Source organism: Hyla sarda, chromosome 4 (assembly GCF_029499605.1).
Source record: "Hyla sarda isolate aHylSar1 chromosome 4, aHylSar1.hap1, whole genome shotgun sequence".
Lineage (NCBI taxonomy): Eukaryota > Metazoa > Chordata > Amphibia > Anura > Hylidae > Hyla > Hyla sarda.
The window spans coordinates 301,697,370-301,723,129 of record NC_079192.1 but is presented as its reverse complement, the minus strand read 5'-3'; positions in this window follow the sequence as shown (position 1 = coordinate 301,723,129).

The window sequence follows — 25,760 nt, the reverse complement described above, 5'->3', positions numbered from 1 at the left end:
TATATATATATATATATATATATATAGTTGTAGAACTCGCAAGGAGTATTATTATGTCTCTAATAGAAAACGCCAGCTTGGTTTTCTGTTCTTTGCCCCATAACACCACAAGCTTCAGGATCTATGACAAAACAATATTGATATAAGTAAAAATTGCATAATTAAATAAATTACATACTAGAATAAATTAAGGAGATCTGATCACGTCACACTTAATCTTAATGTGGAGGAGGCATTAGCGTAATACTATAAATATATGTCACATCATTATATAGCAAGCTTTGGTTTACATCTAGACTCTACAAATAGATGGAGTTACCGTAAAATCAACATTTAGACCCTGTGGCCGTAATAAGTTAGGTTAAAAGATCCAAAACAATTCTCGCTTTTTTAACAGACTAATCCTATTGCCACCACGTTTTGAGGTTGGAACATGGTCCAACAGCATAAAACGTAAATCTTCCTCAGTATGGCCCCCTTAACGAAATGTTTAGATATATACATTTTTTGCGTATGGAGTACCTATGCTGGTTGAGGTGGGTCCTAAATTCCAATGTGGTCTCTCCCACGTAAAGTTTTCGACAGGGACAAAGTAGAACGTAAACAACAAAAGTAGAAGTACATGTCAGGAAAAATCTAATGTTATATTCTTTCTGTGTTTAGGGGTTGGCAAAATATGGAACCCCTAATTATACGCAGGCAGCTAATGCAAGTCCTGCATGGAAAAGAGCCCTTTCTGTTAACCGTTAGGTATTTGGGTCTACCTTTTTCACCTGTTGATATGTCCGTTTTAACCAACTTAAAGTAAGTTCAGTGGTCTGCGATACGACATAAGTGGTGGAAACCGGAATTCTAGGATCTCTGGGAAACTGTTTCTCAAGATGCCCCAATGCTTTCGTACCACTCTAGTTATTGCCCCAGCCCTCTCATTATATGTTGAAATGAAAGCAATGTGAGGCGGTTTTTCTTTTTTGCCATTATGGTGGATCAATGTTTCGTGGTCCATCATCAAGACCCTGTCCTTGCTTGACTCTAGTAGTTTTGAGGGGTAGCCTCTCCGTGAAAAGTTATTGATCATGCTGTCGAGAGCTGGCTCGATCACACCCTCCAGTCCCATGATGCAGCGAGCTCGCATCATTTGACTGGTTGGGAGGGACCTCACCATGGAGCGTGGATGGTGACTTTCGTACCTGAGTATAGAATTGCCGTCAGTGGGCTTGACATACAAATCCGTGACCAACCGGCCATCTTGGATGATGACCAGTGTGTCAAGGAATTGTATCGATTGTCATGAAGACGTGAGGGTAAAAGATATGTGGGTGTTAATAGTGTTAAGAAAAGTGGAAAAATTAAGAAGTTGTTTGTGGGTACCAGTCCAGATGAGGAAGATGTCATCTATATAGCGCCACCACCCCAGCACAAGGCTGAAGTGGTGGCACGGATAGATAGACATCTCCTCCAGGTCTGCCATGAACACGTTGGCGTACGTGGGTGCCACGTTTGTGACCATGGCAGTCCCTGACAACTGTAAATAAAATTGATAATTGAAAAGGAAATAATTATTCTTAAGTACAATTTCCAAAAGTGACATAGTAAAAAAGCATGTTTCTGGTGTATGGTCTGAGATGATGGCCTGTTGTACTGCCTCCATCCCTGCCTCATGTGGGATGGAGGTATATAATGAGGTCACATCCAGTGTAGCAATGATGGTGTCCAGTGGAATGTAAATTGGCTTATTTTTATTTAGAAAATCCGTGGTGTCTTGGATGAATGATCTAGAATTGGAGGCATATGGTCTCAAGACTTGGTCTAAAAAAATTGAGACGTGGCTAGTAATTGTTTCCCTCCCGGAGACGATTGGCCTTCTGGGAGGGTTTGTCAGAGATTTGTGAATTTCCGGTAAGATGTAAAGGAAAGGTGTAGTTGGGTGTGTGACAATGAGAAAATCAAACAGGGTCTTGTTGATGATTCCCTCTTGTAAAGCAGGTTCTAAACACGCATTAATTTTTCTAGCAATGTTATTTATTGGGTCCGAGCTCAACTCCAAGTAGGTGGTATTGTCCCCCAATTGGCCGTTGACCTCAGCTATATATTTAGAGCGGTCCATGATAACAACCGCCCCGCCCTTTCCTGTGGGTTTGATGACTAGGTTGTGATCATGGACCAGCTCATTGATAGCTAGATGTTGGGCTTTGGATAGGTTGATTTGGTGTCCATGTGTGCTTAAATAGCTTACAGTATGTTTGAATGGCGCTGGAGTTAACTTGAGGGTTAAAGTTACTAGTAATCAAATCAAATTCAGAAGCTACAAAACCAGAAGGTGAAATGGTAGATGTATGAGTTCCAATATGCCTGCAAACCATACTTTTGACTTTAGTTTTCTGAAAAATTGTATACAGTCAAGTTCGAGCTGGAACCAATTGGGTGAGGAGGTGGGACAGAAGCTCAGACCTTTTGCCAGTAATTGCATTTGTGAATCAGTTAAATTTACAGATTAAATATTTACCACTTCCTTCTGTTCTGTTCCTTGGCCTGTGGTGCTCTTGGGTTCCTCTGTCCTCTGGTTTTTGGCACTCCTTCTGTGCCGCCAACCTCCTCTCCTGGTGGGGCGTCGTTGGGGTGCCTGCTCGGGTCTAAAAAATTATCATTGGTTACAACATTGGAAGAAATAGATCCATTTGATGCATTGGAAGATTTAACAATCATATCACCATTATTATCCCATTTCTTGATTGGGGATTTCCTCTGTGAGGAGGATTGTTTTCCCCACGTGTAAACGCGGTTATTGGTATAATCAACAGTGTCACGAAACCACTTAGTACCCTCTAAACCACTTAGTACCCTCTAGATCATTTTTCAGCTTTTGAAGAAAAGTAGAATGTTTGATGTTGAATTTCACTAGTTCATCTTCATTCAACAATGTCTTAATGGTTGCCTCAGCCGAGGAAATTTTACCCTTAGTGGTTTCAATCCATATTGAGCAAAATCAGGTTTAGAGAATATCTATTGGACAACAGTTCATAACGGGCACGGAACTCTATGTCACCCATGTATGCGTTGTGGCTCGGCTGAATACGCATACCGCGGGTAATACGGTGAGTCTTATAATATTTAGCAAGAGTAGATAGATGCAAGTTTAAAGAGACTAAACGTTTAGTATCATTTTCAAGCTGTCTCTGTACATCAAGAGTAGATGGCACATGCAAAAAAAGATACATTACCATCCGCTGCACCCAGTATACGGTTGATGTCCTCCTCGGAGTATGTGAACACATGGGTGGAGGTATGTTCGGAAAAAGTTTCCTTTATGCTAGGATGGGCAGCCAGTAATGGAATTACTACCAGGTCAAGTGGTGTCATGTGACTTAGGCTTGCAGTAAAATATGTACATATATCAATAAAATGCTGATAAAATTACTGAGCTCAAATAAATAAAAGTATACATATAAAAGTATACCTTAATGGTGTACAGTAAATATTAAAATGTAAATATATATTTATTTTGCACCTTGGGAGAATATATAAAACTAACATGTGCGGAACTCGAGTAGCCCATGATCAAGAATGTCTGTTGATTGTAAATAATTAGATCATGAGAACTGAATAGTCCAAGGGGATAATAGGAAAAACAGAATGTACCTGTGCTATGTGTTTTCAGTAAAAAAGAGAGAACAACTCTCTCCTGCACTAAAAAAAAACAAAAAACAAAATAAACATCACTGATTAATTTGGGAGAAGTGCCGTTCAGATGTCCTTTTTGTAGGTGGAATATCCACTCCTCTTCTTACAGTCATCAAATACATTAGTGGACTTGGGTGCACCACATGGCTGCTAACCCTGAATAGTAATATAGTAACATAGTTCATAAGGTTGAAAAAAGACCAGAGTCCACCAAGTTCAACCTATAACCCAAATGAGTCCCTACTAAGCTGATTCGGAGGAAGGCAAAAAAAAAACTCGTACTCGAGGTAAAAATCCCTTCCCGACTACAAATATGTCAGTCAGAATAAATCCCTGGATCAACGTTCTGCCCCTGCAAATCTAGCATACATAACCAGCAATGTTATTATTCTCCAAAAATGCATCCAGCCCCTTTTGAACTCTTTTACAGAGTTCACCATGACCACCTCCTCATGCAGAGAATTCCACAGTCTCACTGTTCTTACAGTAAAGAGCCCCCATCTGTGCTGGTGTAGAAAACTTCTTTCCTCTAGATGTAGAGGATGCCCCCTTGTTATAGATACAGTCCTGGGTATAAATAGATCATGGGAGAGATCTCTGTACTGTCCCCTGATATATATATACATAGTTATTTGGTCTCCCGTAAGCCTTATTTTTTCTAAACTAAATAACCCTAATACTGGTAATCTTTCTGGGTACTGTAGTCCTCCCATTCCCAGTATTACCCTGGTTGCCCGTCTTTGAACCCTCTCCAGCTCTACTATATCTTTCTTGTACACTAGTGCCCAGTATTGTACACAGTATTCTATGTGTGGTCTGACTAGTGATTTGTACAGTGGTAGAATTATTTCCTTGTCATGGGCATCTATGCCCCTAATGATGCACCCCATTATTTTATTAGCCTTGGCAGAAGCTGCCCGACACTGGTCACTACAGCTAAATTTACTGTTAACTAAGACTCCTAAGTCCTTTTCCACGTCAGTCATCCCAAGTGTTCTCCCATTTAATACATAATCCCTGCCCGGATTTTTCTTCCCCATGTGCATTACCTTACATTTATCAGTGTTGAACCTCATCTGCCACTTCCCAGCCCAAACCTCCAACCTATCCAGATCCATTAGTAACAGTGCACTACAGTGATCTACAGTGTTTAATGCTTCACAGAGTTTAGTATCATCTGCAAAGATTGCTACTTTACTATTTAACCCCTCTACAAGGTCATATGAATATATTAAATAGGCCAGGATGCAAGACAGATCCCTGTGGTACCCCACTAGAAACAGTCACCCAATCAGAATAAGTACCATTAATAACCATGCTCTGTTTCCTTTCACTGAGCCAGTTACTTACCCACTTACACACATTCTCCTCCAGCCCATTCCTTCTCATGTTATGCACCAACCTAAATTGGCTTCTATATGCACACTTAAATGTTCTGCTCTGAGATCAACAGAATTTGGTAAGCGACTCCCCCCATCCTCTGTATTTGGGGTTTTTACTGGGGCATACCTATATTTTCTTTTATAACACCAGTCCTATTGGACACTTAACCTATACTGTGTAACTACACTATCATAAAAATCAAATGTGAGCAAAAGTTCTTTTCTATATATAGGTATTCTCATTTTATAATCCAGGTTGGTTTTCTTTCCTGGTCTCTAAATTTGGTCTTACTGGAAGAAAGTAGGACGATTACACTATATTACACTAAGAAGAAATAAAATAAAGGTAAGGTCATAAAACAAGACAATATGTTTTTTTTATTAATATTTTTTACAAGAGTTGATGTGAATGCCAGTGTCATGGAATGATTTTTACCTTTTCCAATAAAAGAAGTGTTTCAGAATCCTATCTGGCATAACATAACCGTTCTTAAACTACGGGATGAGTCACGCAGCACACTTCCATAAACTTACTGACTCCTTGCTTTTCATTGTCCAGGAACAGAGCAGTTAGCTTGACAAAGGTTTTTGCTATTTATAGATAGAATATTTCTGGCATTCGAGGCAGGTTCATATGATATTGCAGAAAAGCTTTCCTAAAAATTCTTAAGCCTAACACTCACATGTTTACACTATGTTTTACCTTAACCCATGGGCTATCAGCAAAGACTGTGAGCCAGTGTAGAATAAATCTGGAGGTATGGGGGTAGTTAAAATGTGTAAAAGTCCCTGCAGTCTGTAATGAAGAGGTGAGCACGTATGTTTAATTTTCTTTCAGGGAAGAAGCCAAGCAAGCAGACATCCAGGCCAAAAGGACAAGAGAGTAGTGCATATAAAACAATCAAACCAGTCAACAGGATAAATCCAATGAAGTAGAATAACACACTATACTGTAAGATACAATGAATGCTTAGAGTAACTCCAAGAGACAGTAGCTCTAGCTCTAGAGACAGTAAACCACAAAAAGTTATAAGAAGTTCCATGGTTATAGATCAATGCTATAACTGACTACAACCATTTGAGGCTACAATAATGTGCTTTCTAAGTCAATACTATGGTGAAGTGGACCTGGAAAGATTTACTTTCGGCATGTCTAATGTCAAGAAAACCAAGTAACTTGGTAATATAAGGAATCACCCATACAGCAGAGCCATGTATCTGGAGCTATAGATGCTCTGTGTGCCCCTTTATGGTGCCACCATACCCTCCTATAGAAGCATCTTCCCCTAATATATCTAATAGAACATGACACAATTTTCTCCATGCTGGTTTCTGTATGAATCCAAGAGAAACAAAATGAGCATACCTTCTTTGCTTAGTGACCGATAATGTGACCACATGCATGAGGCATTAGTAATTCAGAGTCAACTGTTTCTAGGGAGTTACTAGATCTCCAGCCCATAAGACTTATTATGTTCGGGTGTAGGGTGTATTTGCATTTATCTTGGAGAAACTAAGTAGATTCAAGCTTTTTTTCTGGGCAAAATTGGTTAATGGCCTATCCATAGGCTACCATTATCTGATCAGGTGCTGTGACCCGGAACCTCTGCTGTTCAACTGGCAGAAAGTGGCACAGACATTTACACATTGAATGGAAGCCCTTTTTACAGCCTGCGCTTCGGCCGCACATGTTGGCCGCGAGCGCATTGTCCCTGCTCCCGGCGGGGCCGGGATACGCATCGCGAGACGCCTCCGCATGCGAATCCTGGCCCATCACTTACCTCGCTCCTCTGCCACCTCCTCCACTATGTCTCAGCTCCGGCGCGTGTGTCCCCGTCTCCTAGGGCGCGCGCATGCCAAAGCTCTGAAATTTAATGGGCCAGTACGCCCATAATTATGTGTAACACCTGACACCACTCTATAAGTCCCTGCACCTCCCACACTTCTCTACCGGATCTTCAGTGCCATTTGCCTGAGAGAAAGTGTTCCCATTGGCTGTTTTGCCATTCCCGTGTATCCAGACCTTCCTGCTATGTTTTTTGACTACAAACTTTTGCCGCCTGCCTTGACCTTCTGCTACATTTGACTACGCTACAGCCTCATCCTTCGGTACCTCGTCTTGCCCAGCTACCTGTGTGTTCAAGCCATGTCGGAGGTAGTGACCTGGGTGTCGCCTGCCACAGCAAGCCCATCCTGCCTAGCGGCGGGCTCTGGTGAAAACCAGCGGCACCTTAGACTCCGCTACCCGATACGGTCCAAGTCATCAGCTACACAGGTACAGGATCCACTTCCAGCTTTGTGACAGCCTTCATCCAGGTGCGTGACAGCCTTTGCTCCATACACTGCATCTGTTAAAGAGTAGGTGGACATGGGGAGCAACAACCCTTTCATGACCAAGAAAACTAAAAATGTTTTTTTCCTCTCTTTCTAAGGGCTATATTAGGGCTGTTTAACTATTTTCCTTTTTTGTCTATGGAGCTTATATGGGGGGGGGGGGGGGGGGGGTCATTTTTGCACCATACTAATCTTTACTACTTTATCAGTATAGATCACACTTTTTGATCACTTTTTATTCCACTTGTTCCTCAAGTTTTTATGTTTACACATTTCAGAATGCTATTTCAATAATATATTTAAATAGTCCTGACAATTCCACATGCAGTGATGTGTTTTATTTTATTTTTTTATTTGAAAAATTGAAAAAAGGGGTGATTAAAATTTTTATAATCTTTTTGAAAACAATTGTTTAATTATTTTTGACACTTTCTAAGTCTCCCTAGAGATCTCTATAAGCAATCATTAATTTGCTTATCCTGTTTCATGCATTGCTATTTAAATATCAGGATTTATTTGTGATCTGATAATACAGCCGGCCTATAGTCGGCTATAGGAGCAAATCTGTCATGGCAGACACTGAGGCCTTCAGAGTCTATGCTATGACAATGGCGATCATTCTGACCCTTTAAAAACACCAATGATGCTGCTTACTACTGTTTAAATGCTGTGGTCAGTTTTGACAGAGGCATCCAAACAGTTAAAATAGCTGGCAACAGTAATACTCCCTAACAGTTATTAGCGGTGGCCTTCAGCTGCTAAAAGCGTCCGAGCCCACCCCATACTTCCTTAATGGTCCTATAATGAAAATGTCATGGGTGGTTATGGGGTTAAGGTGTATATAGAAACATCACTACTTCTATTAATCATAATATCATGTTTGTTAAGTACTGCAATACCAGTACAAGTACTTAGAAAACTTTCTTTAGGTGACTTTAATTGAATTCTGTCATCTTTTTCGTTTCACAGTAAGTCCATGTTCTTTTTTATCCAATTTTACTATCTTTGATAATCTTACAAAAAAAAACTTGAGCGGCAGAAGAATTCATAACATATGGACTTAAGACTAGTTAGATGTCTTTCCACAAGTGAAGCATAAGTTAATTAAATAAGCTTCTTTTATGTACTTTTTTTTTGCAAAGAGACCCTCCTGGGAATGTGTAGGTATTTGCGAATGAAGATCTGAGTGACAGGAATGTAGAGGAATCTAAATCAGTGCAAGGACAAACAAGAAAGAGAGATGTGGGAATTTAAGAGTCCTCTAGTGAGTCATTTTTATTATGCACAGTGGTAAATATATATATATATATATATATATATATATATATATATATATATATATATTTATAGAGAGAGAGAGAGAGATTATAGCCATCCATATTGAACAGTCAATTGTTTTTGTTTTGTTTTTTAGAATCAAATTCTAAATTAAAAGATAAAGTATAAACAAAGAAATACAAGGAATACATAATGGTCACAAAAATCATGTGACTTTTACTGTTTGTTAATTCGGAATTTAGGATGGGTTCAAACTGTTTTTGTTTGCATTCTAAGCATTTAGAAGCATTTTGTTTGGGTACAAAGGAAATAAAACCCCTTAACCCCACAAGGACTCAGGGCATACTTGTATGCCCCAGCTGCCTAGTACTTGGCGCACGAGGATAGTCTTTATAGGACTATAAAGTTAGCACAGGAGCAGCGCTAGCTTCTTTGTCTGCAGGTCCCAGCTGCTATCAGAAGCCTGGGACCAGCTGCTAATGGCCGACAACAGAGATCATGCTAATGTCTGCCATTTACCCTGTTCAATGCTGATCATGGCATCTGAAGTTTTAGGGGGGCTTTGAGAGACTCACTGGACCACTCGCAGTGTGATTGTGGGGGTCTGATGAGTTCAAGATGATGGCCAAAGCTCCAGTTACCTGCTCCAGGATCACTCCAGGGATCTACTGGTAGGCTCTGCCTTCTGGCAGACCATACAAGTAGATCGCTGATATAACTGATCAGTGCTATGCAAGTGTATAACACTGAACATTAATAGCAATTAATAGATTAAAATATAATGTTAATAATCCCATATAGTGAACGTTGTAAATGGAAAAAATACCAAAAGTCCAAAATTGCTGATTTTTGGACACATCCCAGGAAAAAAAGGAATAGAAAGTGTTCAAATGGTTGCAAATATGTAGAGTCTAGCTATTTTAAACATACTTACATATGTTGAAAAGTTTCTACAATATAAGGGTCAAAAAATGTAAATAATATTGTTTCTTATAAAATGTTGGCATTTTTTTTTTACATAGTAAAACAAGATGGAGACTATACAAATGGTAACATTGTAATTGTAGGGATCAGAATAATCAAAATAAGATGTCAGTTTTAGCGCATAGTGAATAGCATAAAAAAAAAATCACCTCCCCAGTTTGTCATGAAAGGGGTTTTAAAGAGACAAACCCTCGTCACTAAACTCCAATTTACATTCAATCATGTTTCTCTTTTATGTACTGTATAATCATAGCAAGTGTTATTAAACATATAAGTTGCACTGTTGCCATTTGACTACTTCATCTTTCTATTTTTTAGGCTCACAAGAACACATTGCACAGCATACTGATACATAGCCTGAATAAATCTACAGCAATACATCATGTAATGGAATTAAAGAATTTGAGAGCATTTCTCTGAGACGTGGGATAATGATCGTCCTCTATTCTATGAATGATTTTATTTTCCTTTGCTTCTGTATCGTACAAGGATAGAAATAGAAGCAATGTATAGTATAAGCTTAATGGACTGCAATAGAAGTCCTAATCCTACCATAGTCATGGACAATTGTACTTTTCTCCTTCTTTATGCTATTTACTTGGTATTAATGGGACATTTGTGTACAGAGTAAATATGCTTTTACCTGGTGAAATTGCTTCCAGAAATGTTTTACCTCTTGCTGACTGGGGAGGTAAAAGGCTTCTCTGAAAATACTTGCTTATTTTCCTCTTTTCTTGTGCTGTATTTTTTCACAGAAACGTTGCATATAGGTATTACTATAATTACTCTATATAAACATATGCGCACTTCTGTTTACAGATCCTTCACTGCGTACACATAATTTCAGTACATCCACAGTGTCAGCACAATGAGCACATCGAAACATTATTGTACATTGCTTTCTATAAATAATTACAGGACTGAACACTTTGCCAAAGCAAACTTAAAACACACACTAGCAATTCCTTATTTTCCTGCTTATAAATAAAAACAATTTATTACGTGTGAATATAGCCTCAATATTGTTGAATATAAATACAGTTTTTTTTTAAGACTAAATATGTGAAATACTTGGCTGACTGCACTAAGTAATAAAATAGAAGACATGGTCAATAGTAAAAATAAATAAATAAGTGAAAGAAAAAAATATAACAAACAAACAAAAAATAAAAGTAAAAACAGCCACAGTGTTTCATAATACTAGCTACATAGTGGAAACACCAGCTATACCGCCAATATATTATTAACCATTGCACCCATGTCCATGACCAGGACAAGGTATCTTGGTGCCCAAGGCAGACAAACGTGCACTTGATATTTTAGGGTAGGGTCATACACAGCGTATACACAGTGTATTTTGTGCTGTGGGAAATCTGCCAGGCAGAGAAAAATATGCACTTTCAGCAGACACACAGAACTTTGCCCCCACAGCCCTATGTGTGCAATAAGGTTATCAGGTTCACAGTTACGTGTGTGCGCTCGGCCGTCCTCCAAACCTCACGGCACACACAGGGCTGCAGCAGGGAAAGCCCTGTGCATCTGCGAATAGTTCATACTCAGCATCTTTCTTGCTGCCCGGCAGATTTCTCACAGCATGAAATACACTGTGTATGCACTGTGTGTGACCCTACCCTTAGTTTTAGCTACCACTATTCTAGCATCACGATAACCAATGATATAACATATAGCAGAAAGGAATGAAGTCGTACTCACCCGGACTGTTACTTCAGCAAGATGAAATTTTATTCCAGTAATACGGCTGCAAAGTACAAGGAATGTAGTTCCATGGCGGGGAGCGAGAGCCAGCGCGGCTCTCAGATGCGGGGCACACCACTGATAGGCTACTAGTTTCGCGTCACTGTGGACGCTTCTTCCGGCCCAGGTGTACCATCCACAGTGATGCGAAACTATTAGCTTGGGCCAGAAGAAGCGTCCAGAGTGACGTGAAACTAATAGTCTATCAGTGGTGTGCCCGCATCTGAGAGCCGTGCTGGCTCTCGCTCCCCGCCATAGAACTTCATTCCTTGTACTTTGCAGCCGTTTTACTGGAATAAAATTTCATCTTGCTGAAGTAACAGTCCGGGTGAGTGCGACTTCATTCCTTTCTGCTACATGTTATTCACTTGAAGTTATCTTCTACTTGTGAAAGCGTGCACTCGAGAATACAGCTAGCTGCTACATGCACCTATAGCCTATTAAAGCTACCTATACAGGACTTAAGTGTGTTACAGAGTAGTGCCTGATATACCTCTTCTTTTAAGTGTATAACCAATGATATAGTGATTGTATAGTGGTTAGATACCAGGTCTATACAAGCAATATCTTCACACTGCAAACACAAATCCTGAGAATAATGGGTTCCAATTTGATTGACTTATTAAGAAGCGCACTTCAATGGCGACTCATGCGCAGCAATTTGAAATTCACACTACCCCTGAACTATCGTAGTGTAAATTTTAGTAAATCTGGAATCATAGGAGGCCATGCTTCTCTTCATCCACTTTATGCTCTTCATCCACTTTATTTACGGTAGCTGACAAGAAAATTTGCAAATAAAATATGCTACTTTACTACTTATAAATTCCCCCATTTGTGTACATGTGTAAATGTAGCAGAATATTTCATTAATTATCTGCATATAACCCGTATGGGTAATACTGTATGTAGAGGAAAAAACGGTATCTCAAACTGATCTTTGTATATATAATGTAGGCCTACTCCTAATTCTAAACTATAAGATTGCCCAGCACTAAATCCCATTTCCATTAGATCCTGCACACTATCTGCATGCATTTATAGCAGAGTGCTGTAAGCACAGCTGAAACCAGAGGCCACATGACCACTTTGTGGTCTTATTGGTCGGTTAGAAATGTGTGAAGTGCACTTGACTGGCCAAGATCTTGACCACTGTAAGCTTTATGATTAAGCCACCAGCAATCCTCCCCTGCAACTATAAGTAGTGGAAGTCTGCATTAAATATTTATCGACTGCATTGGCTATGCATATTTATGGGTAGATACCACACAGACCCATGCCTTATTAAAGACAAAGCATAAATGCCAGTCTTTTAATAAGAGCAAATTCCAACTTGATGCCATTTGTTAGTCAAATGTGTGCACACCAGTGCCTAAGATGACCCATAAATGTATCCTTCCAAAGATTATTATAGCAACAGAATAACATTGACAAAGTTATAGGCTGATCAGCTGTTTCTTGTAACACCCTTAATACAAGGATATAAGGCTGTGTTCACAAAGTGCGTTTATTCAGCCTTTTTGCTATGGAGAGCAGTTATTCTGCCAATAGCTTTCTGTTATTGTCATTGCCATTCAACTATATCCCAACACTATATTAAGCATTAAAGGGGTACTCTGCCCCTAGACATCTTATCCCCTAACCAAAGGATAGGGGATAAGATGTCTGATGACTGGGGTCCCGCCGCTGGGGACCCCCGCAATCTCCCTGCTGCACCCGTTGTACGTCACGGCCGCGCCCCACTCTTGATGTCATGCCCCCTCCCATAGACTTGCATTATGGTGGCATGACCGTGATGTCACAAGCCTCTGCCCCAAATCGTCAGTCATTCGGCACAGAGCGAAGTTTGCTCCATTGCACTGGATGTCTGGGGTACTGCAACTGAGATTGCGGGGGTCCCGTCGCTGGGTCCTTTGGATAGGGGATAAGATGTCTAGTGGTGGAGTACCCCTTTAAGTTTGCAAAGTAATCATTTAAAAAAAAAACACTTTTCACATGTGCAGACATGTCAAAAGTCTTGATCACAATGTGTTTTAGTCCTGAGACCCGCTGCGATCACTAGTTATAAGCTGGGAAAGTTTGCGGCAGTAAACGCATCACTCCCTGGATGTCAATCAAATTTGACCTTTTTTCTATATATAAGTCAACACAGAGAAAAGGTTGGATCTGTTTGCAAATTGGGGAGTAATGTGCCCGGCCGTGCACCCTACTGGCTTATCATTAGTGATGGCAGTGGGTCTCAGGAATGAGTCTGGGCCACATGTCAAATATTCACCATTTGTGTCTGTATGGTAAAATCTTCAGTTTAAGAGGCTATAAAAAACTTATTCTGCACTTTAAAGAATAGACTTTACAGTATACAGAACAATAACAGCAAATACTGTAAATGCATTAAATAAGCACAGGAAGTCTGGAAATTTGATGAGTATTTAAAAAAAAAAAACACTAAACCTCAAGTTGTCATTTCCAAATATGACCATGAAGTTAAAATATCTTGTCTGATGACATACTAATGTTTCAATTACTTCTTTCTACAAACCAAAGCAACATATTTGTGATGAACTCTTTTTATCACAAGGGACACTTTGTATATTTAAAGATAAAAAAGTAGAATAAGTGACAGCACAAAAACAACTCAGAATAGCATGAGTCAGTCAAAAATAGACTTTTATTTCTATGAACAAGGCCCATTTTTATCTATCTGTTTAAAAACAAAACTGTCTAGTTTTACCATTAACAACCAATCACAGCTCAGCTTTCACACCTTAAAGGGGTACTCCTGTGCTCCCGTGGAAAACTTTTTTTTTAAATCAACTGGTGCCAGAAAGTTAAACAGATTTTTAAATTACTTCCATTAAAATATCTTAATCCTTTCAGTAATTGTTAAGGGCTGTATACTACAGAAGAAATGCTTTTCTTTTTGGATTTCTCTGATGTCACGACCACAGTGCTCTCTGCTGATCTCTGCTGTCCATTTTTGGAAGTGTCCAGAGCAGGAGAAAGAGAGAACTGTGGTCATGACATCAGAGAAATCCTAAAAGAAAAGCATTTCCTCTGTAGTATATAGCCCATAAAATGTATTGGAAGGATTAATATTTTTTAAATAGAAATAATTTACAAATCTGTTTAACTTTCTGGCACCAGTTGATTTAAAAAAAAAAAAAAAAAGTTTTCCACAGGAGTACCCCTTTAAGAGCTTTGGTAAAATCAAAGCTGAGCTGTGATTGGCTTTGACAGATTAATAAAGCTAGGACTTAGTCTTTCCCTGTAGGGGGAAATCTGCATGCAAAGTATGGTAGGGAGGCATTCTGAAGTCACTACCTTGGACACCATTATAATTTCATTGTACCAGTCATAGCACCCCATTAATTAGTAAAAGCCACTACTACTATCTTTATATTCCTTTACTGCTTCCCCCATACCTTAAAGATAAGAATGACCATGGAAGCCAGACAGACCACATGTCTCATTGCCCTAATAGTTGTCCTGTCAGCAGTCACACTCCTCCGGCACATCTTGTGTCTACACTACTCACACATTACAGTAACACTATATCATCTATTACTCTTTTTATGAACTCCTCTCTTGTTCCATCTATTAGAGTTGGGGCACAATGGTTAAAACACATAAAAAAAAAAAAAAAAACACATACAATTATATTAGCATTGTGTTCATCCTGTGCCCACTCTAACTCTGGCACCTCCTCCTACAAACTGGATATGAGGTGTTCTAAATGCCTTCTGAGGGTAACTTATTTAAAGCGGTTATGCACCATAAGGTGATTTTAGTACTTACCTGGCAGACAGTAATGGACATACTTAGGAAGGATCTGCGCTTGTCTTAGGGCTAAATGGCTATGTTGTGAGATTACCATTGAGGGGGCGGAGTGTGATGTCACACAGAGCAGAGCCATGACGTCATGATACTCCGGTCCCATGATCATGATTCGTCAGACCAGGAGCGATGTTCGCTCCGGAGGCTGATGATAACGGGTGGGGTGGGGGGTGCATGAAAGATTGCTGGGGTCCCCCGCAATCAGGTGTCTTATCCACTATCCTTTGGATAGGGGATAAGATGTCTTAGGGCCAGAGTACCCCTTTAATGAATAGAGAGGATCAGGACATGGCTAAAGAAATGTCCATTAAATATGCTGTTTGCATCATGTACACATAACATTATCAACCTGTACATTGATATTTAAATTAAAGCCAGGACTATACTATAGCTGGCGAGAAAGCTTTATGTGACAATATTGAGGAGAAACTTGATATAAATGTCTGCTAGCCATAATCCTGCCCGAACTGTGTGTCCCGTGGGAGGCAAAGTCTGCTGTACTAACAGAACCTGTGAGCTGAGTCATACACAACTCATCGCTTATCAGGATTAGCATGGACACAGACAAAATAGTCAATTAAAAACAGATTAGCATAAATGATACTAATTGGGAATCCTCAGAGCTGTTTATCTGAATAATAGTAGAATGGGCTTACTATCTCCCTGCATGCATCACCTTTATAGATCCCAAACAGGCATTTTAACCCCTTAAAAGGGTACTCCGGTGGTCAACATGTTTTTCCGTTTTTGACTTACCCTATTTGTTTTGTTTTGTTTCTATTCTTGTTGTTTAGCCTACTCTATTTCCGTTCTTTGTTGTCTTTTTATCCTCCACTTTGTTTTCCTATCTTTGCTTCTATTTCCTGTTTCTTGCTGTGCTGAAAACTACAAATCCCAGCATGCCACATGCCTTGCTGGTTTGAGGCTGCTGCTTTTTTTTTCTTTTTCCGGCCTTTACCCACCCTACTATTTTCCCGGGTCGGCCCCCTTATACACAGCACACTAATATAAATCAGCCCTGGTTGGGATACACTGTCATACACACACAAAAGGGACTCCAACTCCCAGCATGTGTCATTCAGGAGTCTTCAGTCTGTCGTATAACACCAGCATGCTGCCTCTGTAGTCTCCTGGGGGTTGTAGTTCACCACACCTCTGTAGGGCATACAACAGTGTTTGCCAACCAGGGTGCCTCCAGGTGTTGCAAAACTACTACTACCAGCATGCCTGGACAGCCAAAAGCTGTCCGGGCATGCTGGGAGTTGTAGTTTTGATACAGCTGAAGACACCCTGGTTGGGAAACAATGCACTTTGTTTGCAATATACTGAATAGGCTAGGTCAATGTTTCCAAATCAGTGGGCCTCCAGCTGTTGCAAAACTACAACTTCCAGCATGCCCAAAGACTGTCAGGGAATGCTGGCACTTGTAGTTTTACAACAGCTGGAGGCACACTGGTTTAGAAACACTGGTGTAACATGATGTGAATGCTGAATAGGCTAGGACCGTGTTTCCCAACCAGTTTGCCTCCAGCTGTTGCAAAACTACAACTCCCAGCATGCCCAAAGTCTGTCCAGGCATGCTGGGAGTTGTAGTTTTGCAACAGCTGGAGGCACACTGGCTTGTAAACACTAGCACACACATAACAGGGACTACAACTCGCAGCATGTGTCATTCAGGAGTCCCCCCCCCCCCCCCTACACACATAGACATCATCCCCAGTCCGAGATTTATTCCTCTGCAGTATAAACATCCCCAGCCCATGCACTTTGTTATCCTCCCCTTCAGATAACACTCTTATCTTCTCTGTCTTCTTTCAGAGCAGACCTGCATCCTCAAAAGAAAGAGCAGGGGCAGGGGAAATGAGGAGCAGTGTATGTCCTCTCTCCCCCTGCTCTGGCTTCTTTCTCTCATGTACACATGCTTCCTCCGGGAGGGGGAGATGAGGGGGCGTGGCTGATATCTCTCATGCAGTTCAGAAAGAACAGAGAAAAAAAAAGCCATGACATGTTGTCCACAGCCTAATCCTAACATGTGGACAACAGTAAGAGATCCAGCACAGAACTACAGAACTTATTAACATTTATTCTTAGGAGAAATCAATTTTTTGATTGCATAAACTGATCAATGCTATGCCATAGCATAGCATTGGTCATTGTGTTACCGGCGCTCTGCTGCTCTAGCCTTTTGCTCAGGCATGGAGCAGTAGATCGCCGATTGGATGATGAGGGGGCAGGTGAGAACCCCCAGTAAGCTGATTGGGACATCTTGATTCTGTCGCAATAGTCCTGATCAGCTTTGCTGAGCTGGCAGGATAGTTTTACTTTCACTTTAGACATCACGATCAACTTTGATCATAGCGTCTAAAAAGGGTTAATGCCGGGCATCGGCCCGATCGGCACTGCCCGACATTAGCTGCTCATAGCAACTGGAACCCACAGGGTTTAACCCGTTCTCCACTCGTGAGAATGGTTTAAACCCTGTTAGCAGGACTCAGGGCATACCTGTACATCTTAAGTGGTTATTAAAGACCAATTCACATCAAATTCACAACTGTTCGAGTATGAAGTGTAAAAATCATTGACAAAATAAATAATTTACTCATAAACGTTTGGATGATCTTCCATGGAAGGTGATTTATATCCCACTTTCTTAAGGGTCCTTTCACGTATGCAGATAAGTATACAAACACACATCAAACTTGGAAAATTACCAAGATGCTATAGGTGAAAATCCATAATCGTGTTTTTTTCTAATTTTTTTATTTTATTTTGAAAAATTGGGGCTCAGAGTCATGAATATTAGATACAAATGAATTTATTGATAATAAGATATTTGTAATATTTGTGTCTTTTGACCCACAGGGCCCTTGTGGATCAGCAGAAATTCACTGATATATTAAATAGTCTATACATAAAATATTCCATGCATAAAATATGGCAAATAATTATTTGAAACTAATAAAATACATAAAATGAAAACAAATTTAAATTATTTGCTAAGTATCCACACAGTCTGTAAAACTAATACAGGTAGATAATGTGAATATCTCAGTTGCATCAATAAATCCAGATGATTTAACTTCAATTATGGGGTCTGTAGACATTGTCTCTAACGTATACAGCGATTGATACAATAGTAACTGGGCAACAGATGAAACAATTTGTAACCTTATATGAGGTTGTGATTCTAGTTCTCTTCACCGCGCCCTACTAGAGACTTGGCGGTCTCAAAAAATGTGCAGCAGCGGTAATTTTTGGTTGCTACTGGTTGCAGTATTTGAAATGCAATATGGTAAAAGTTGGTACCTTTGTTGTATGCTGGGTTGGTTGCCGGACGGGTCCTGGTTTCCCAAGCAGTAACAGCGCTGCTAGAGACACTGCTGTCTCACAGGTATGCAGCGGAGATGGTGTATAGTGAAAGCGCTTCTCACATGATAAATAATTTTTAGTTGGTACCTCTATTGTGTTGCCCTGATCATAAGCCGGTCACAATCGCTGGGCAGAGGGTGCGCTGTTAGAGAGTTGGCCGTCTCAGTTCGTACAGCGGCAGCAGTGGGCTCGATCTGAGGGTACTGCAGCAGTTTTCCTGCAAGCAAGGAGAATGGAAAGCCAGCGATGTTCTCCTGGTGTGGATGGCACGTAGTGTCCTGTGATGATTAGCAGGTGCCGTGGGTCTTTGTGTATCGCTGTATCCTTGTGGGATTTTGGTGGATGACACTTATGAAAAATAGTGGTTTAAGGCTGGATGCGTTTCAGGTCCTCCATAGGACCTTTCTTCAGAAGCTCAACATGGAGGACTAATGTATCGATTGCTGTATCCCTTAGAGACAATGAGGGGCATTTATCAACCCTTTTACCCGAGCTTTTCTGTTTACTGCGACACCGTGACTTTTCATGTGACAATCATCTATGCGAGCAAGAAGAGCAAGTTTTGTTTTTTTGACTACAGAATGCGGGTTTGAAAACTTTACTTGGTTTAGTCAGGTATTTATTAACTGCGACAGTCGCAGCTACGCAATAAAATGTTGCAACGGCCGTAAAAATTGACTAAATTTACTCCAGCTCCAACATGGAGCAGGAAAAGCTACTGCTGCCCGGGCTCCGACATACTTTCTCCCCGCTACCCTCACTTCGCTACAGGGACACTGCAGTGATTTACATCCCCCCCCACACAACTCCCATCTGTCTGCTAACTGTGGCAAGACTACAAGTCCCAGCATTCCCTTACAGTGAGGACACACTGGGAGTAGTAGTCCTGTAGCAGTGGGAGCTGAGCGGCGCAGGCGGGAGACAAGGGGGGGGATATCAGTGTCCCCGTGAGGGTAGCAGGGAGGCCGTATGAGGAGCCTGGGCGGCTGCACTGTAATGTCAGCCCGGGCTCCTTACATATACTGTGCCGCAGACTCCTAAATCCCCTGCTGTCATTTCACATTTCCCGCTGGGTCCTGTGATTGGGCAGGACCAGCCGCCAATCACAGGACCCAACCGGAACAGTGACATGCTTAGGGGATATAGAAGTCTGTCAGGGGGGGGGGGGGGTCCGTCAGCATACACCCCCCCTCCCCCCACCGGCCTTCACCTGCGCTGTGCCCGACCGTAACCCCCCCCGGCCTTCACCTGCACTGTGCCCGCCCATAACCTCCCCCGGCCTTCACCTGCACTGTGCCCGTCCGCCGTAACCCCCCCCCCCCCGGCCTTCACCTGCACTGTGCCCGCCTCCGCTCCCACGTCTTCGGTTGCGTCGGCCTCCGCTCCCACGTCCCTCCATCAGGGCGGCCGGAGAGAGGGATCGCTGGATGGGTGAGTGTGTGTGTCTGTCTCTATCTCTGTTTGTGTGTCTCTGTCTGTGTGTGACTGTGTGTGTGACTGCGTGTGACTCTGTGAGTGTTTGTGTGTGTGACTGTCTGTGTGTGACTCTGTGTGTGTGACTGTGTATGTGTGACTCTCTGTGTGTGTGTGCCCGGGCTCCCTTTGCAGCACTACAACTCCCAGCATGCCCTTACTGTAAGGACATGCTCGGAGTTGTAGTTGTGCAGTGCAGGCGAATGACAAGCTTGTCCCCTGCCCCCAGCTGTAGGACTACAACTCCCAGCATGTCCTTACTGTAAGGGCATGCTGGGAGTTGTAGTCCTGCAGCTGGTGGCAGGGGACAAGCTTGTCATTTCAGATCCGTGTATCCTGTGGACTCCTTCGGATTTGGTGGACTACTTTGATGACCAGCATTTTTCTTTGTTTGATTTTAATAAAATGGTTAACGAGGGCTTGTGGGGGAGTGTTTTTTGTAATAAAAGTTTTTTTAAACCTGTTGTGTTTTTTCCTTACTTTACTTGACAGGCTTAGTTGTGGAAGCTGTCTTATAGACGGAGTCCATTACTGAGCTGGGCTTAGCGTTAGCCACAAAAACAGCTAGCGCTAACCCCCAATTATTACCCCAGTACCCAACGCCACAGGGGTGCTGGGATGAGCCGGTACCAACAGGCTCGGAGCGTCAAAAATGGCGCTCCTGGGCCTAGGCGGTAACAGGTTGGCGTTATTTAGGCTGGGGAGGGCCAGTAACAATGGTCCTCGCCCACCCTGGTAACGTCAGGCTGTTTGGTTGGTATTTGGCTGAGAATAAAAATAGGGGGGACCCTGTGCGTTTTTTTTTTAAATAAACAATTAAATATTTAAAAAAAACACATAGGGTCCCCCCTATTTTTATTCTCAGCCAAATACCAACCAAACAGTAACAGCCTGACGTTACCAGGATGGGCGAGGACCATTGTTACTGGCCCTCCCCAGCCTAAATAATGCCAGCCTGTTACCGCCTAGGCCCAGGAGCGCTCTTCCCTGCACCCCTGTGGTGTTGGGTACCGGGGTAATAACTGGGGGTTAGCGCTAGCTGCTTTTGTGGCTAACGCTAAGCACGGCTGTAAGACAGCTTCCACTACTAAGCCTGTCTAAAAAAAAGAAAAACACAACAGGTTTAAAAAAAAAAACACTCCCCCACAAGCCCTCGTTAACCATTGTATTAACATCAAGCAAAGAAAAACGCTGGTCGTCTAAGTAGTCCACCGAATCCGAAGGAGTCCACAGCATACACGGATCTGTAGAAGTAACAAAAAAAAAAAATGAGTAAGTACATTTAGGGAGAAAAAACTGTGTTAAAAAATTTAATAAACACACACACACTCATATATGTATATATATATATATATATATATATATATGAGTGTGTGTGTGTTTATTAAATTTTTTTTATATGTATATATATATAGTAAATTTGAGTAGCCGTATTAGTCCAGTGATGCAGATGCAAATCATAAAATGTTGCAGTATCTTGTAATACCTTTTTTATTGGACTAACAGCATTTTGTAGAGACAAGCTTTCGGGATTTCTCCCTTTATCCCTTTGCTTTGGACTTGATAAAGGGAGGAACCCCGAAAGCTTGTCTCTACAAAATGCTATTAGTCCAATAAAGAAAGTTCTTACAAGATACTGCAACATTTTATGATTTGCATCTATATATATGTATATATATATATATATATATATATATATATATATGTATATACACACACACACATTTTTTTTCAAAGCTGCATAGTGGTGTTCTGTAGTCATTATTTGTTTTTTGCTTATGTGTGCTAAAAAAAATGGTAGGTAAAAGTGATTTCTTGGTTTTTGCTCATATAAGCCAAATTTATCAACCCCCTGTGATAGTATGATAAATATGTCATACATAAGCCAAAAAATAGCAAGAAAAAAAATTACTACAGAACTTTCTTACCAAAGCAACGATGATAAATGTCTATGAATGTCTACAGACACCATAATTGAAGTTAAATCATCTGGATTTATTGCCGCAACTGAGATATTTATTTACATTATCTACCTGCATTATTTCTACAGACTGTGTGGACACTTAGCGAATAATTTTAACGTTTTTTCATTTTATGTATTTTATTAGTTTAAAATAATTATTTGCCATATTTTATGCATTAAATATTTTATGTATAGACTATTTAACATATCAGTGAATTTCTGCTGACCCACAAGGGTCCTGTGGGTCAAAAGACACAAATATCATGAATATTTATCTTATTATCAATAAATTAATTTGTATCTAATATTCATGACTCTGAGCCCCAATTTTTCTATATATTTTGTATAATTTTTGACGCCTTGGGTACGGGTGTTATTTGGGCAGCCCGAGTCACGGCTTGCCTGCGAGATAAGAGCCTCTCTAATATTTCTTTATTTTATTTTGTTCTCCTATACAAGTTCCTGGCAGAAAATGCTTGCAACAAGCTTGTTCAGCCGACAATCATCTTTCTGATCCCCCAATACACATAAACCCTAGGCTTAGCCAAGAGTTCACATGCTGCGAAGGAGAATGGAGGGTAGAGAGACACCTCTGGCAGTGGCTTATCTCCCTAATTTCAACATTATATCAGTGAAGACTTGTGAGGCCCCTGTAAACATTACATAGTTGAGTGTGCCTATAAAATCAGTGGGTTCAGATGATTCATGTATTTTTTTCACATCAACTGGCTCCAGAAAGTTAAACAAATATATAAATTACATCTATTAAAAAAATCTAAATCCTTCCAGTACTTGTCAGCTGCTGTATACTACAGAGGAAGTTGAGTCGTTCTTTTCTGTCTGACCACAGTCCTCTCTGCTGACACCTCTGTCTGTCTAAGGAACTGTTCAAAGTAGGAGCAAATCCCATAGCAAACCTCTCCTGCTCTGGACAGTTCCTGACATGGACAGAGGTGTCAGAGGTTTTTTATAGAAGTAATTAACAAATCTGTTTAACTTTCTGGAACTTGTTGATTTGAAAAAAATTGTTTTCCACAGGAGTACCCCTTTAACCTGTTCAGAACGCAAGGCGTATGGGTACGCCCTTGCATCCTGGTTCTTAAGGACATAAGGCATACCTGTACGCTCTGGTCCCTTTACTAGGGTTTGAAGCATGCTCACAAGCGGAGCATGCTTCAAACCCGGTGGCCGACATTAACCGATCACCGATACCCGACATTAACCCTTTTGACGCCACGATCAAAGTTGATTGCAGCATCTAAAACTAAAGTAAAATGATCCCGGCAGCTCAGGGAAACTGATCGGGACCATCAAGGTCAAACCTTGATAGCCCAATCAGCTGAGAGGAAGGCGGAAAGGCTCTTACCTGCCTCCTTGCCATTCGATCGGTCCTCTGATGCTCCTGGCAGATTCTGCAGGCTGGAACAGCTGAGCACTGATAACACTGATCAGTGTTTCACTATGGCATAGAATTGAACAGTATATGCAATCAAAAGATTGCATGGTATAGCCTCATATGAAAAAATAATAAAGCTTTAGAAAAAAAATCCCCCCCCCTTTTCCCATTTTTAAGTAAAATAATGTAATAAAAAATAAAAATAATCATATGTGGTACTGTAAATGTATGAACTAATAAAATATAAGGTCAGCTAAACCGTACGGTCAATGGCATACACGTAGAAAGTACCAAAGTTCAAAATTATACATTTTTGGTCACTTTATACACCATAAAATTTTTTATAAAAGGCGATCAAAATGTCCATTCAAAAAAATAAATAAATGGTACCGATAAAAACTACAGACCACAGTGCAAAATATTTGCCCTCATATAGCCCTGTATACAGAAAAAAAAAAAAGTTATAGGGGTCAGAAAATGACAATTTTAAACATACTAATTTTGTTGCATAGTTGTAATTTTTTCAAGTAGTAACAAAAAAATAAATCCTACATCAATTGGGTATCATTGTAACCGTATGGACCTACAGAATAAATAAAAGATGTCATGTTTACAAAAAGTACACTGCGTAGAAACGGAAGCCTCCAAAATTTACAAAATGGTGTTTTTTTTTATCATTTCACCCCACAAAAAAGTATTTTTTTGTTTTGCTGCAGGTTATGTTATAAAATAAGTGATGTAATTGCAAAGTACAATGTGTGTCACAAACAACAACCCTTTCATGCGTCTGTAGGTGCTAAATTTTAAGCGTTATGATTTTTAGAGGAAAAATGCAAAAACTAAAATTGGCTGGGTCCTTAAGGACAAAAGTACAACAAAGGTGTGTAAAAATGTTTGTTGTACAAGATCAAACTACAGAGTAGTGTACTACATTAAATAGAGATCACACAGTTTTCTTGCAATATGATCACCTGGGCAAAAAGTAGGTTTGCAATTGAAATCCTGTAGCATATTATATTGGAAAAAGAAAACAATAGCGTGCACTAGCAAATAAAAGCTTGGCTGCGACCCTGCGTTTCCTGGCAACTGGGTGGTCGCATCAACTTTACAATAGCCATCCATGTTCTTGACGCATTATATTGCTCTTGTTACAGGTATATAATTTTTATTTTAAAGTTTTTTCTTTTTTATTGCTAGATGAGTGTGCATTTTTTTAGCACATTATAATTTCATATAATACAGTTGATTTAATGGGCTGTAGAGTAAAAAGAATACATTTTTTTAATATTTCAAAATCGTCCATCTGATAGTCTGTAAATTTAGAAGGAATGAGATGATTTCTTCTTCAGTGTTTTTTTTTTTTTTTTTTTTTTTTTCAAAAAGTTCACAGTTGTGAAGAAGTTTGGCTATGGCATTTGAAAAATAGTGGCCATTTCCAAACTGCAATGAGTCCCTAGTTGGAAAAAATGTTAATCTGGGTTCACATATATCAGTCGTCCGGCAAAGTTTCCCTCCGGCGTGCACCGGAGGGAAACTGATGCTAGAACTGATCCCATTCATTTGAATGGGACAGTTCACAAGTTGTCATCAGTTGTGGCATCAGTTGCGCTGAGATTTAGGCTGAGTTCACCTATGCCGGATGCCGGACATATGTGAACCTAGCCTTAGTGATAGTCGACAACCAAACAATTGGGCCAAAAAAATCTGTTTTTTGCAAGTTAGGCTGGGTTCACATATATCAGGCGTCCAGCACAGTTCCCCTCCGGCGTGCACCGAAGGGAAACTGATGCTAGAACTGATCCCATTCATTTCAATGGGACAGTTCACAATCATCCAGAATCTCAATTTTGATGCCGGATAGTTGGACACATGGGAGGGCACCGGACAGGAGAAAACAACTTGCTGTGTTTCCCTGTCTGCCTTCCAGAAACAATGGATGGCGAGTGCCATACAACTGATGACAACTTGTCATCAGTTGTGGCATCAGTTGAGTTGAGATCTAGACTGAGTTCACCTATGCCAGATGCCGGACATATGTGAACCCAGCCTAACTTATTACAGCTTAGTTTTTATATCTTAGGCTGGGTTCACATATGTCCGGCATCCGACATAAGTGAACTTAGCCTAAATCTCGATGCAACTGATGCCACAACTGATGACAACATGCATCAGTTGTCATCAGTTGTATGGCCTTCAGCGTCCATTGTTTCTGGCACCAACAGGACAATGCAGCTTGCTGCGTTTCCCTGTCTGGTGCCAGAAACAATGGATACCAGATGCAATACAACTGATGACAACTGATGCTGTCCAA